Here is a 14,481-nt window from a genome sequence, read left to right as displayed (position 1 = left end):
GTGCTAGAAAAGCGTTATCAACGTTAGGAACCACAATTCCTTATTTTAGTAATATCAGTAATGATTGGTTTCAGTTTCTAACATGATGCATTTTAAAATGGAATGTATAAATTCTGAAGTGTTCTTTTTACAACAGAAAATGTATAAAAATGCTGATGACTCTTGCACTACTTAGTCCAGCTTAATGGAGTAATATTTTATATGTAATTTCTTTTTAAATATATATTAATAGCAAATGGATTAACTAGCTTTGAAAAAGTAAATGTATACTTTTTATGTTTTCTAGACTGCTAATTGTTTGGGTGATGGCACCTTATTTAAAATTTTTATCACTTTTTTTTCCCCAAGCTAAAAAGACATTTTCCAAATCAAATTATTTTGTATAGGTCCTGCACAGACACTAGATAGATTTCTGAATCACTGAGGTATTTCCATATGGTTTGGCACAATGTAAAAATTGTATAATTTTACTTAATTTGAATGATTCATAGTGCTGAAATGCCTCTTGTTTCATTAGCTATTGTATTAGTTTGACTGAATCTTACTCAGCTGTTAAGGTTATAGGAAAGAAAAGTAGCTGACACAGCCATGTTCTATAAGAAAATGAATGTAGTGCTTGAACTATAAAATAATCATTAAGGTACCTAATTCTTGAATTGCTTTGTAGGAATTTGGTTTTTAACACTAACTAGTAAGGGTCTTGGTTATATAAAAATTCATTAAAACACTAGAGTCTGTGTGGCTTTTAAATAATCTTATTGACCCAACTGTTTAGGATATATGCTAATTGCTTTTTGAAAACTTTGAATTTTAAAAAGATCTTGAATTGGCTTGAGTGCTAAAAATGACAGTGCAGGTAGTCGTCAAGGAAAATACCTGATTTTCGAGCATTATTTTAAAACTAGGAGGAGCCCTGGTCGCAGTAGTTAAAAGCACTTGGCTGCTAACTGAAAGGTGGTGGGTGTTTTGAACCCACCAGTGGCTCTGTTGGAGAAAGTTGTGGCTTCTGTAAAGATTTCCAGCCTTGGAAACCCTATGGGGCAGTTCTGCTCTGTCCTATAGGGCTGCTATGAGTCGGCAGTGGGTTTATTTTAAAAAGTAATATTAACATTGGCCTCTCTGTTTTTGTCTGGTAATTGCTATAGTAATTTCCCTTTCTTTCTTATCTCCAGGATCTCTGTTTCCAATTCTATCCACCCTTGTCTTCCTCCTCACTGCTGCAGGAACTGCCCACTGTTACGGTCAGGATAAGGTTTCCTTTTCTTTCCTTTGCCCTGCTCTTCTGCCTCTCCTGTCCCAGGAGAGTCCCCTTTCTCCATTTTCATACCTGTCATGCCATGTGTACTAGCCACTTTACTACCTTGCCTTCCCTTTTCTCCTTACCACCCTCCTGTCAGGCTGATTGGTCCAAAAAAAAAAAAGACACCACCAAACCTGTTGCTGTTGAGTTGATTCTGACTCATAGCGATCTTATAGGACAGAGTGAAACTGCCCCATAGGGTTTCCAAGGCTGTAAATCTTTACGCAAGCAGACGGACTATCAGGTCTTTCTGCCGCAGAGCGGCTGGTGAGTTTGAACTATGGACCTTTCAGTTAGCAACCGAGTGCTTATTCTCTGTGCCACCAGGGCTCCATGACTGATTGGTAGGCTGTCCACAGAACACCTATCCATCAGTTTTACAAGGGCTCTCCTCTGTGCTCCTCATTCTTTTTGAACAGAATCTCCTTAATTTTGCTTCTTACTTTCTCCTTCGTTATAACTGTGTTTGAAAGGCTAGGCAAAGGTCAGAGGTCAGAGTGAATAACTGCCAACTATAAAAACTTGAGAACAGACTGAGTTGAGAGCACTGTGGATTATTATATATTTTAAAAATGTTTAGCCTGGTATCATGATACTAAAATGTAACATTGCTTTTCAGTATTTTTTATTGCAAATATATAGTACCTCACTTCATGATATGGGAAGAATGGTTTAATTGACTTTGATTTGGTGGGCCAAAATCAAAATCACCATTTATACTGCTGTGGTTAAAACGTGTTCCAGCTTCCAAAATACCTAATTTTAAAACAAATTTTTTGGAGCACATCCATTTGTAAGTTGGAGGCTGTCTTTATAAACCAGTGCTTAAAGAGACATTAACTTTTTCTTGCTTTAATATAGAGACGTTTACTTTTTCTAAGCTTTATTTGTATTTTTCCACTTTTTTTTTTTATTGTGCTGCAAGTGAAGGTTTACAGTTCAAGTCAGTCTCTCATACAAAAACTTAAACACACATTGTTATATGACCCTAGTTGCTTTCCCTACAGTGTGATGGCACACTTTATTTCTCCACCCTGTTTCCCATATCCATTCATTAAGTCTGGTCTTTTTACTAGAATTTGAGGTCTGCATCCCATTTTCTCCTGCACCATCAGGGATTCTCTGTTGGGTTCCCTGTCAGGGCAGTCATTGGTGGTAGCAAGGCACCATCTAGTTCGTCCAGTCTCGGGCTCCTGGAGTTTCTGGTTTATGTGGCCCTTTATTTATCTTGGGCTCATATTTTCCTCATGTCTTAGTGTTCTTCATTCTCCTTTGCTCCAGGTGGGTTAAGGCCAATTGATGCATCGTAGATGGCCACTGGCTAGCTTTTAAGACCCCAGACGCCACTCACCAAAGTGGGATGCAGAATGTTTTCTTAATATACTTTCTTATGCCAGTTGACCTAGATGTCCCCTGAAACCATGGTCCCCAGACCTTTGCCCCTGATCATCTGTCCCTCAAAGTGTTTGGTTGTATTCAGGAAACTTTCTTAGCTTTTGGATTAGTCCACTTGTGCTGATTTCCCCTATATTGTGTGTTGTCCTTCCCTTCACCTACAGTAATTCTCGTCTGCCATCTAATTAGTGAATACCCCTCTCCTTCTCTCCCTTGCTCTCCTCGTAATCTTCAAAGAATGTTTTTATCTGTGTTTAAGCCTTGAGTTCTTGAAATAGTGGTCTTATACTATATTTGTCCTTTTGTGACTAATTTCACTCAGCATAATGCTTTCCAGATTCCTCCATCTTATGAGATGTTTCACAGATTCATCATTGTTCTTTATCATTGTGTAATATTCTATTGTGTGAATATACCATAATTTGTTTATCCATTCATCCATTGATGGGCACCTTGGTCGTTCCCATCTTTTTGCTGATATAAATAGTGCTGCAGTGAACATGGGTGTGCATATATCTGTTTTTACGAAGGCTCTTATTCCTCTAGGATATATTCTAAGGAGTGGGATTGCTGGATTGTATGGTACTTCTTTTCCAGCTTTTTAAGGAAGCGCTGAATCGATTTCCATAGTGATTGTACCATTTTACATTCCTACCAGCAGCGTATGTGTTCCGGTCTCTCCACAACCTCTCCAATATTTATTATTTTGTGTTTTTTTGGATTAATGCCAGCCTTATTGGGGTGAGATGGTATCTCACTGTAGGTTTGATTTGCATTTCTCTAATGGCTCACAATCGTGAGCATTTTCTCATATATCTGTAGCTCCCTGAATGTCTTCTTTGGTGCCTGTTCACACCCTTTGCCATTTTTTAATTGGGTTATCTGTCCTTTTGTGGTTGAGGTTTTGCAGTATCTTGTAGATTTTAGAGAGTAGATGCTGGTCGGATTTGTTGTAGCCAAAATTTTTTTCCCACTCTGTAGGTTGTCTTTTTATTCTTTTGGTGAAGTCTTTGGATGAGCGTAAGTGTTTAAATTTTAGGAGCTCCCAGTTACCTAGTTTGCCTTTTGGTGTTTGTGCATTGTTAGTAATGTTTTACATAGTGTTTATGCTGTGTGTTAGGGCTCCTAGTGTTGTTCTTATGTTTTCTTCCATGATCTTTATTATTTGTTTTAGATTTTATATTTAGGTTTTTGATCCATTTTGAGTTAGTTTTTGTGCATGGTGTGAGGTATGGGTCGTTTCATTTTTTTTACAGATGGATATCTAGTTACTCTTCTTATAATTTTATTTAGTTATTCTACCTCTGTGTTAGTTTAGGTAGGTAATGTGTTTTAGAAATGCGTCCATTTCCTCTAGTTTTTCAAATTTGTTAGAGTACAATTTTTCATAGTATTCTGTTATGATTCTTTTAATTTCATTTGGGTCTGTTGTGATATTGCTCATCTCATTTCTTTTTCGGGTTATTTGCTTCCTCTCCTGTTTTTCTTTTGTCAGTTTGGCCAGTGGTTTATCGATTTTGTTGATCTTTTCAAAGAACCAGCTTTTGGTCTTGTTAACTCTTTTGATTGTTTTTTGTTCTCTATTTCATTGCTTCTGGTGCCCGATGGTTTCTTTTGCTGTTCTCTTTCAGTTTGTTCGAGTTCTAGGATTAATTCTTTTAGATTTTGGCCCTTTCTTCTTTTTGAATGTGTGCATTTATTGTTATAAATTGACCCCGAGCACTGCTTTTACAGTGTCCCAAAGGTTCTGGTAGAATGTGTTTTCATTCTAATTTGATTCTATGAATTTCTTTATTCTGTTCTTAATTTCCCCTATGTAACCCAGAGTTTTTTAGCAAAGTGTTGTTCAGTCTCCTTGTGTTTAATTTTTTTTTCCTTGCTTTTTTCTGTTATCGATTTCTACTATTTACAGCTTTATGGTCAGAATAGATGGTTTGTAATGTTTCGATGTTTTGTATTCTGTTAAGGCTTGCTTTATGGCCTAATATGTGGTCTCTTCTGGAGAATGTTCCATGTGCGTTGGAAAAGAAAGTATACTTGGCTGCTGTTGGGTGGAACGTTCTGTATATGTCTATGAGGTCAAGCTGTTTGGTTGTGGCATTTAGATTTCTTTGTCTTTATTGAGTTTCTTTCTGGATGTTCTGTCCTTCACAGAAAGCGGTGTGTTGAAGTCTCGTACTATTACTGTGGAGCTGTCTGTCTCTCTTTTCAGTGCTGTTAGAGTTTGTTTTATGTATTTTGTAGCCCTATCGTTGGGTGTGTAAATATCTATTATGGATTGACCCTTTAATCATTATATAGTGCGTTCCTTATCCTTTGTGGTGGGTTTTACTTTAAAGTCTGTTTTCTCAGAAATTAATATCGCCACTTCTGCTCTTTTTTGATTGTTTGCCTGATATATTTTTTCCATCCTTAGAGTTTTTGTTTTTGTCTTTAAGTCTGAGGTGTGTCTCTTGTAGGCAGCGTATAGACGGATCGTGTTTATTTGTTTTTTTTTTTTTTTAATTCATTCTGCCACTCTGTCTCTTTATTGGTGTGTTTAATCCATTTATATTCAATGTAAGTATGGAAAGGTATGAGTTTAGTGGTGTCATTTTGATGTCCCTTTTTTGTGTGTGTGTTGTTGACAGTTTCTTTGTTCCACTTAATTTTCTATGCTGAGTCGTTTTCTTTATATATTTTCTTTTCCTCTTTTTCATTGTTGTTTTTGTATTTGCTGAGCCTTTATGTTTTTCTTGTATTTTATTTTGATGTGTAAGATTGTTACTTTCCTTTGTGGTTAACCTTAATATTTATGCCTATTTTTCTAAGTTTGAACCATTCTTTTATTTCTTTGTATTGCCTTGACTTCCTCTCCATGTGAAATATGTATGACTACATTTTTTAGTCTCTCTTTTTTATTTTAATGTTGTCATCTTTTAGAGAATGATATTTCTGTTTCCATGTTCTGAGCGTTTTAGCTTTATTTTTATGATTTTCCTATCTGGGCTGATACCTGGTTGCTCTGTCCTGTGTTCTAGTCTTGGGTTGTTATCCGATGTTACTGACTTTCTAACCGGAGGACTCCCTTTAGTATTTCTTGTAATTTTGGTTTTGTTTTTGCAACTTCCCTGAACTTCTGTTTGCCTGGGAATGTCCTAATTTTGCCATCGTATTTGAGAGACAGTTTTGCTGGATATATGATTCTTGGCTGGCAATTTTTTTTCTTTCAAGTCTTTATGTATGTCATCCCATTGCCTTCTTGCCTGCATGGTTTCTACTGAGTAGTTCGTGTTTAGTCTTATTGACTCTTTTTTGTAGGTGACTTTTTGTTTATCCCTAGCTGCTCTTAAAATTCTCTCTTTCTCTTTGGTTTTGGCAAGTCTGATTATAATATATCTTGCTGGCTTTCTTTTGGGATCTACCTTGTGTGGGGTTCGGTGAATATCTTGGATGATAGGTATCCTGTCTTCTTTCATGGTATTAGGGACATTTACTGCCAACAGATCTTCAATAATTCTCTCTGTCTTTTCTGTTATCCTCCCCACCCCCCATTCCAGTACTCTAGTCACTCATAGGTTATACCTCTTGAATAGAGTCCCACATAATTCCTAGGGTTTCTTCATTTTTTTAATTTTTTTCTCTGATTTTTCCTCAAATAAGTTAGTGTCAAGTGCTTTATCTTCATTGTCACTAATTCTGACTTCCATTTCCTGAATTCTGCTCCTATGACTTTTTATTGAGTTGTCTAATTATGAAATTTTATTGTTAATCATCTGGATTTCTGTTTGCTGTCTCTCTATGGATTCTTGCAGCCTATTAAATTTGTCATTGTGCTCCTGTCTAATCTGCTTAAGTTTGTCTAATGCTTTGTCTCTGTGCTGCTTGGGTGGTTCTACATTTTACCTGATCTCCTTCCCGATCTCTTGAAGAGTTCTGTGTATTAATCTTTTGTATTCTACCTCTGGTAATTCCAGGATTTCTCTTCATCTGGAAGATTTTTTTATTCGTTGTTTTGGGAGCTTGGTGAAGTCGTTGTGGTCTGCCTCTTTATGTGATTTGGTATTGACTCTTATCTCTGAGCCATCAAGAAGTTATTTTATTTTGTGCTTGCTTGCTGTGTCCTAGTTTCTTTTGTTTTGATATGCCCACATAGGCTAGTTTGATTATTGGTGCCTCTGAAGCCCTAATGTCCTGTTGCCAGGTTTTCAGAGCTGTTACTGCATATTTGAGCCCAGGAGTCCGTTCACTTTTTTTGTATGGGTTCAGCTCAGGTGTCCAGGTAGTCAGTCAGTCAGTCACCAAGTGTGTGGTGCAGGCTCTCATCTGCAGTCATAGACAAGCAGGGGTGATTGGTGTGGGCACAGGTATCAGGGTGTAGTAGGGGGCCATGTGCTGAGCAAGACAGGGGACTGACAACTGTCCCTGAGTGTCTGTGACGGAAGCGTGTCCTTGTTCCCCAGAGCGCTTGGGTGGGATTTGCGGACAGACTGTGGGCACCCAGTGTTGCTGGTTGTAACGACTGGGAGGCACCACTTATTCTCGGAGCCCTGTCATGGGTGGCTAGGTGTCCTGGGTGGAGCCACCAGTCCTCAGGCCCCTGTTGTGGGTAGGTGAGGACCCTGCTTAATAGGCAGAGCGGTGTCAAATGTCAAGAATCTGCCTCTCCGCCATGTAGCTGAAACAGTTGAAGTTAGGCATCAGGTATATATCCTGTTGTACTGGGCTAATGAGGGCCTACTCTGTTGAAATGGGCCCACACAGGTCTATGTAGGGGTGAAAGGCATTCAAAGTCCATGGACCCCTTATGCCTGTGCCTACACACAGGAGCTCTTTTCTGCCCTGAGTTCCTGGCTTAGGGGAGCCGACAGATTATTTTTGCCCCTGTTTGTTAATTTGTTCCCTCTCCAAGGCTGGGAGAATGGCTCAGGGCAAGTGCAGGGTCCTTCTTCCAGCCCAGGGGATGCAGCCAGCTGGGATCCAGTGGAGAGAGGGAAGGGAGCAGATAAGTAGGAGAGAGGATTTTCCCAAAGGGGTATTTTTAGATCCGGGAGGTAGGTTAAATGCAGGTACTTATTTGACGATTGAAGGCCACTTCTCACTTTTCTGGAGGGTTGAGCAGACTGTCTTTTCCCAACGTGGAAAACACGTCCCAAACACCACTGCTTGTGTCATGACACTCACGCCAGCGGAATTGGCCGGCGGGGTGGCAGTTCCTGCTGGGTCAGGTCTGGCAACTCCTCGCTGCTTCGGAACTATTTCTCCCTCCCCCTGCTGCTCAGTTGATTCCTCAACTTTGCCTTTGATGTTCAGGGCTCCTAGCTTGTCACATGTAATCTATTCACTTGTTTTTGGGGTCTTTGTTGTTAAGAGGAACTACAGAAAGCCTCTGACTACTCCACCATCTTGGCCCCATCTCTTATTTGTATTTTTAGTACATTTTTTCATTACTGTTTAGTAACTTTTTTTTGGTATATAGTGCTTGGAGCTATGGTGGCTCAGCAGTTAAGAACTCTGCTGCTTCAGCAAAAAGCTTGGCAGTTCAAATCCACAAGCTGCTCCTTGGAAACCCTATGGGACAGTTTTGCTCTGTCCCATAGCATTGTTATGAGTCAGAATTTGCTTGATGGCAACAGGAATATAGTGCTTAAAATCTAGTCAAGGTGGGCAAGACATATTAAAGTTATACCAATGTGATATTTCAGTTCATCCTCTTCCATTTTTACACCTCTTTAAAATTAAACCCATGCTTTAATTAGAACTTTGTATTAGTGTTCTTTCCCTTTCAAATGTATATTACAGACATGAATATTGACTTTAATAATTTAAGAATTTAAAATGGACTGCTCACCATTATACCACATTTTCCATGGTTATGTCATTATATTCTTTTCTCTTTGTATTTAGTTCAACTCATTTTACGTTAAGACTGTCATAGGGATAAAAAAAAAAAGCATACAGTAGGTGTATAGCCATTGCATTTGGTTTGGTATGGGATAAAAAAGTTGAATGTATAAAAGTATTGTTTAAAAATATATATATGTCACATGAATCTATTATTAAATTAAGTATCTTAAAGCTTACAGGGAATTACTCCAGTGCAGGAAAAGAGTAGTGTTTATGACCCTTTCAATAAAAATAATTGCTGACTCAGTATTCAAGCAGTGAGAAAATGGATTTTGGTAAGATATTAATTTCATGCTGCTAATGTTTGAAAGAATGTCACTTTTTAGCAGTAAGAGCAGCTAGTAACTAAAAATTCCCAGGTGCAAGATTGTCACTGTATTTGCACTTTCTTCCTGCTTTTTACTTATGTGTAGAAGATACACTAGCTTATGGGAAACAGGGAAACATGGTATTTAAAAGGAGAAAATGAACGTTTGCAGGAGAAAAACAGTAGAATCAAGATAATTTTTATTTGCTAAGTGATACTAAACAAAAAATTGAGTCACTAATTATGGAATTTAATAATTGATCTTCTCAGCATTAACTCATATTGAGGTTTCCATAAGCAAAACCCTTGTTGATTTCATCTGTGCTTTTCATAATTTGACTCAGAATGGGAGTGAATTTTACTTTTGCAGTATCAGTGAAGTTAATTACTGAGTAAATAAACCCATACATATGTAACTAATATGAGAAAGGGTTTTATTTATGTCTTGGTCATCTAGTGCTGCTATAACAGAAATACCACAAGTGGATGGCTTTAACAAAGAGAAGTGTATTCTCTCACAGTCCAGTAGGCTAGAAGTCCAAATTCAGGGTGCTGGCTCCAGAGGAAGGCTTTCTCTCTCTGTCAGCTCTGGTGGAAGGTCCTTGTCATCAGTCTTACCCTGGTCAAGGAGCTTCTCAGCTGCAGTGACCCTGGGTCCAAAGGATGCACTCTACTTCCAGTGCTGCTTTTTTGGTGGTATGAAGCCCCCGTGCCTCTCTGCTTGCTTCTCTTATATCTCAAAAGAGATTGGCTTAAGACACTATCTAATCTTGTAGATCTCATCAGTATGACTCCCACTAATCCATCTCAGTACATACATCATAGTGATAGGATTTATAACACATAGGAAAATCACTTCAGATGACAAAATGGTAGATAATCATACAAGGACCTAGCCAAGTTGACAAATATTTTGGGGGGACACAGTTCAATCCATGACAATGTATTGATTAATTATCACCACTGTTATAAAACTTGCTCTGTGAGATCTCCCTTTCTTCTCTCTTTGGGCAGATCTCAGAGCTCTTTAGTCACTTTGAGGTATTAAAATATATCTCACTTTCAGAGCATAAAAAGCCCAGCCCACTTCAAATTAAAATTTAGATTGTGTATCCATGTGGCACTTATGTTCTAATGGGAAGAAGGATAATAAGTAAAATAATAAATAAACTATACTACGTGTTCCCCGTTGCCGTCAATTTGATTCTGACTCATGTTACATGTTAGAGAATGATAAATGTTAAGGAGGAAAAAGGGAAAGGAGGATACAAAATGTCTGGAGATCGTAAGTGACATTTCAGATAGGTTGGCCATGGAAGATCTCACTGAGAAGGTGACTTGGGTCAAGACCTGCAGAAGGTGAGGGAGCAAATCATGTGACTCTCTTGGAGAGAGCATCTCAGACAGAGGCACAGCTGATGCAGGCCTAGAGGTGGAAGGTTGGAGGAGCAGTGTTGCTACAGTAATTGAACAAGGAAGAGAGTAACCAGAGAAGACATGGGGGCGGGGAGCAAATTATATAGTCATTGTAGGTCATTAGACTTTGAATTCAATGCAGAATAAGAAGGTGAGCCTTTGGAAGGTTTTGACCAGAGGAGAGACATGTTTAGATTTACATTTTAACTCTGCCATGCTACCTGGTTGTCATGGTGATTGCTGTGGTGAGGGTGGGGTCAAAGGTGGAAGCAGGGAGGCTGTTGCAATTAACCAAGCCAGAGATGATGGTGTTTTGAACCACGATTGGGCCAGTGGGGATGGGAGCAGTAGTAGAACTTTGGACATGTCTTGAAGACAGAACCAATAGAATTTACTGATAATACTGGATATGAGTTGGAAAGAGAGTTGTCAAGAATGAAGTCTAGGTTTTTGTCGTGAAGAATTAGAAGAATGGAGTTGTCATTAGCTAAAATAGAAAAGATTGTAGGAGTTGAAATACCAGGAACTCAACTTGGGATAACTTAAATTTGAGGTACATATTAGATTTGAAAGTAAAGACCGATTAGTAGCATTTAGAGGTATAGATGTGGAATTCAGGATAGAAATTCTAGGCTGGAGAGACAAATTTGGGATTTAACGGCATATTGATGTTGTTGGAAGCCATGAAACTTCATGATCTCCAAAAGATTGGGTATGGGTAGAAAACAGGAATAGCAAAAGTGCTTGAGAAGGAAGAACCAGAAAAGTAGGAGGAAAACCAGGCAAATGTGGCATTCTGGCACCCAAACAAAGCAAGTATTATCAGGGAGGAGAAAGTGATCAACCAGGTCAAATAATATTGGACCAGTCAAATAAGATGAAGGCTTAGAAGTGATCATAAGATCTAGTGAAAAGGTCATTGGTGACCTTGAACAAGAGCTGTTTCAATGTAGTGGTAGGGGGAGTAAAAGCCTATTTGAAATGAATTTGAGAAGAAACAGGAGGAGAGAAATTGGAGGCACCGGGTATAGATAACACTTCTAAGTAGAATTGCCGTAAAAGATCATTGAGATGGAATCTGGAAGGAGTAGAGGAATAGAAGTTAGTTTTTTAAATAAGTATTGGAGAAATGACATCATTGTATTCTTTTGGTTATGGCCCATCAGAGAAGGAAAAATGCATGATTAAAGACAGAGGTTAAAATTGCTAGAGTGTTATCCTTTGGAGGTGAAAGAATGAGGACTAATACAGGTGTGAATGTGAATAGCACCTGTCTGGAGATGTGGGCATTTAGCACCCATTTTCTACTAGTGGTGGGGCCCCAGTGGCAAATATGCTGCTAGCCTATAAAGTGCTTTGTTTGGATTAGAAAAAGTCATCTCAGTGGCATCAGTTCTACTGGCTCTCACCCTTACCCCCTTTCCTGGCTTGGCTAGCAAAGGACACCTTCATGAGAAAGGGGGCCTTTCCCCCAGGCAAGACAGCTATCACAAGGGGTGAATTTTAGGCCTCACTCTCCTTAGGCCAGGTGCTCTTGGTCCAGTACAGGAACCACACTATCAGACTTCAGTCCAATTCTGCCTACTCCAAGGCAGCAGGGAAAGTTCTGTTTAATATCCTGTTGTAACAGACTGCGTGAATAGCATGATAAATGGGGAGAAGACAATTTAAGAAACAAGATTTGGTGTGGGGATCCCAGCTCTTTTACCATCTGGCAGTGGGATTTATTTGCGGTGGATAATTTACTCTCAGTTTTTTCAAGTGTAAAGAGAAGAGTTGGGTTTCAGTCAGACCCTTTCTAGTCTATGATTCTGTGATTCGTTAAAATACAGTAATCGCTAGCTTATCCTATTCACTACCTGAAACAGCACAGTTCTTCTAAGAACCAAAAATTATTTCTGAGGCAATTTGTTTCTTTGTAGAGCAGCTTTCCCCTGGGCATTTATACAATTAAGTATTTGCAAAATTTCACTGGAGATTATAAGTAGCAGCATTGAAATTATAAGAGGAAATGTAGCAAACCATTGAGAAAAATCACAGACTAGTTTGCATACTTTGTTCAAATTCAGTCTGTGCATTTTGTAGCTGTGGGGCATTCAGAAAGTTATTTAACTCTCTGTGCCCTAGTTTCCTCATCTAAAAATAGGAATCTAATAATAACACCTGCGTCTTAGGTTTGTTGGGATGATTATAGTAAGGACTGAGTAAATCTTAGCTAACATTTTTTTGTTAATACTAGTGTGTAACATGTATTGGGAGTCCCTGGGTGTTGCAAACAGTTAACAGGCTCAGCTGCTAACTGAAAGGTTGGAGGTTTGAGTCTACTCACAGCTGTCTTGGAAAAAGGGCTGGCCAATTTCCAAAAAATCAGCCATTGAAAACCCTGTGGAGGACAGCCCTACTCTGACATGTATGTCGTCACCATGAGTTGGGATCAACTCAACAGCAACTGGTTTTAACCTGTGTAGATTGGAACCATTTTAGTAGATCAGCTATGCTATAAAAGTCTCTTTTACTATCATTGAATTAGAGTCGCCAAGTTAAAAAAAAAAACTGAGAAAAGATACTGAATCAGGTTAAACTTTTTTTTTAAAACAAAACAGTTATTCAGTTCTGATTTTTTTTTTTATAGTTAACAATGAAAATTCACTTATAGAATATACCTGATTGTCAAATGACAGCAGAACAATGAGTCATTGCTATAATTAGTTCTAGTTGCTGGGTATAATTAACATTTATAAAATGGTGTTTATTTTAAAATATTTTTTTACTAAATAGGTCGAAATAGTATGATTTTATCTCTGCCTTATTATATCTCTGCCTTAAAGATGGATTTTTTAAATATTCTCTAAATATTTTTATCATACCATCAAGTTTTCATACCTTTCCAGTATTAACCACTTTTTAGAGCACATATTTGATTATTGACAGCATCAGTTATCTAAAGTTCTATAGTTTACATTTAGAGAGTTAATAAGATATACTTAAATCATTTCAACTATTCATGAATATTCTATTGTAATTAATATGGTTGATTTATCAATGCTGGTTTATACTTATTTTAAATCAGACATGCAGCTCATTTCTAAACTGATGGCTATTTTAAAAGAAGAAAAGTTTTATACAGGCATGTTCAGATAGTTAATTTATGATTTAAAGGTTAGAGAAAATGGAAAAAAAAAGTGTGTTTAAAGAGAATTAGAGTTGCCTTACCAACAAATAATTGTGAATTTAGATTTTATTTGAACTGTCTCTCTTGCTTATATTTTATAAATGATGATGTGTTGAGTATAATGCATCAAAGTGTAATTGGGACTTGGTAGCATCTTGTGCTCAGATTTTGTTTTTTCTCACTAAAAAGAACTAGGGCTCCTTGGAGAAATGGCTGATTCCAAGGCTTGGAGCCTGGAACACATTGTTATGTCAGAAAGTAAGGAAGTGCTCAAGGAAAAAAAAGAAAAAAAAAAATGATGGCAGCATGTCATTAGGATATAGGAGCCATTTTGAAGGTACTCCCACTGGCCAAATCTGGGATAATTTCAACATCAAAATAATTAAGAGTAGTAATTAATTATAAAGCATTGGAGGAAAATAGGACTCCATGAGGCCATATTGATAATAATACATATATAAACACATACATGCATACATATATATGTGGGTATGTATGTATAGGAGAAGAGAGGGCTTGGGTGCCAGCTAGTTAATGTGGGAGAAGTATTGGAGTTGGAAAACCATGATTTTGCCACCATCATAGTAAAGATTAGAATCATAGGTGTATACTAAATCTAGGGGAGAAATTTGGATGAGAAACAGGATATTTGCATGGTTCTAAAGTGTCTCACCTCAGGTTGCTTACTGGTGTCAGGGCTAAAAATAGTAACTAAGCAGTAGAGAAATCAAACAGCATTTTCTCTGGGTGATCAAAATTAATGTCATCAGTAAGAGGGACATGTGGACGGTATGTGCCTCTGGATATGATACCATGAGGAAGACACAATATCATTTATGTGCTATTTTGGCCAGGAATGCATTACCTGAATCCAGTAATTCAGAAACATTAGGCAAGCCCAAAATGATGGACATTCTTTTTTTTTAAGGACCGTATTCTTCAAAAATAATCAGTGTTATAGAAGTCAGAGGCTGAAGAACTGCCTCCTGTTAAATGAGACTAGTG

The 14,481-nt window shown here is 37.9% G+C and overlaps 1 protein-coding gene across 4 annotated transcripts in view; it reads left to right on the top strand.

The window, feature by feature from the left end:
- UBE2E3 (ubiquitin conjugating enzyme E2 E3) overlaps positions 1-14,481 on the top strand; it is a 104,332-nt gene that overhangs the window by 82,653 nt on the left and 7,198 nt on the right. The window lies entirely within an intron of this gene.

Source organism: Loxodonta africana, chromosome 6 (genome assembly GCF_030014295.1).
Source record: "Loxodonta africana isolate mLoxAfr1 chromosome 6, mLoxAfr1.hap2, whole genome shotgun sequence".
Lineage (NCBI taxonomy): Eukaryota > Metazoa > Chordata > Mammalia > Proboscidea > Elephantidae > Loxodonta > Loxodonta africana.
This window is presented reverse-complemented; position numbering and strand designations above follow the sequence as displayed.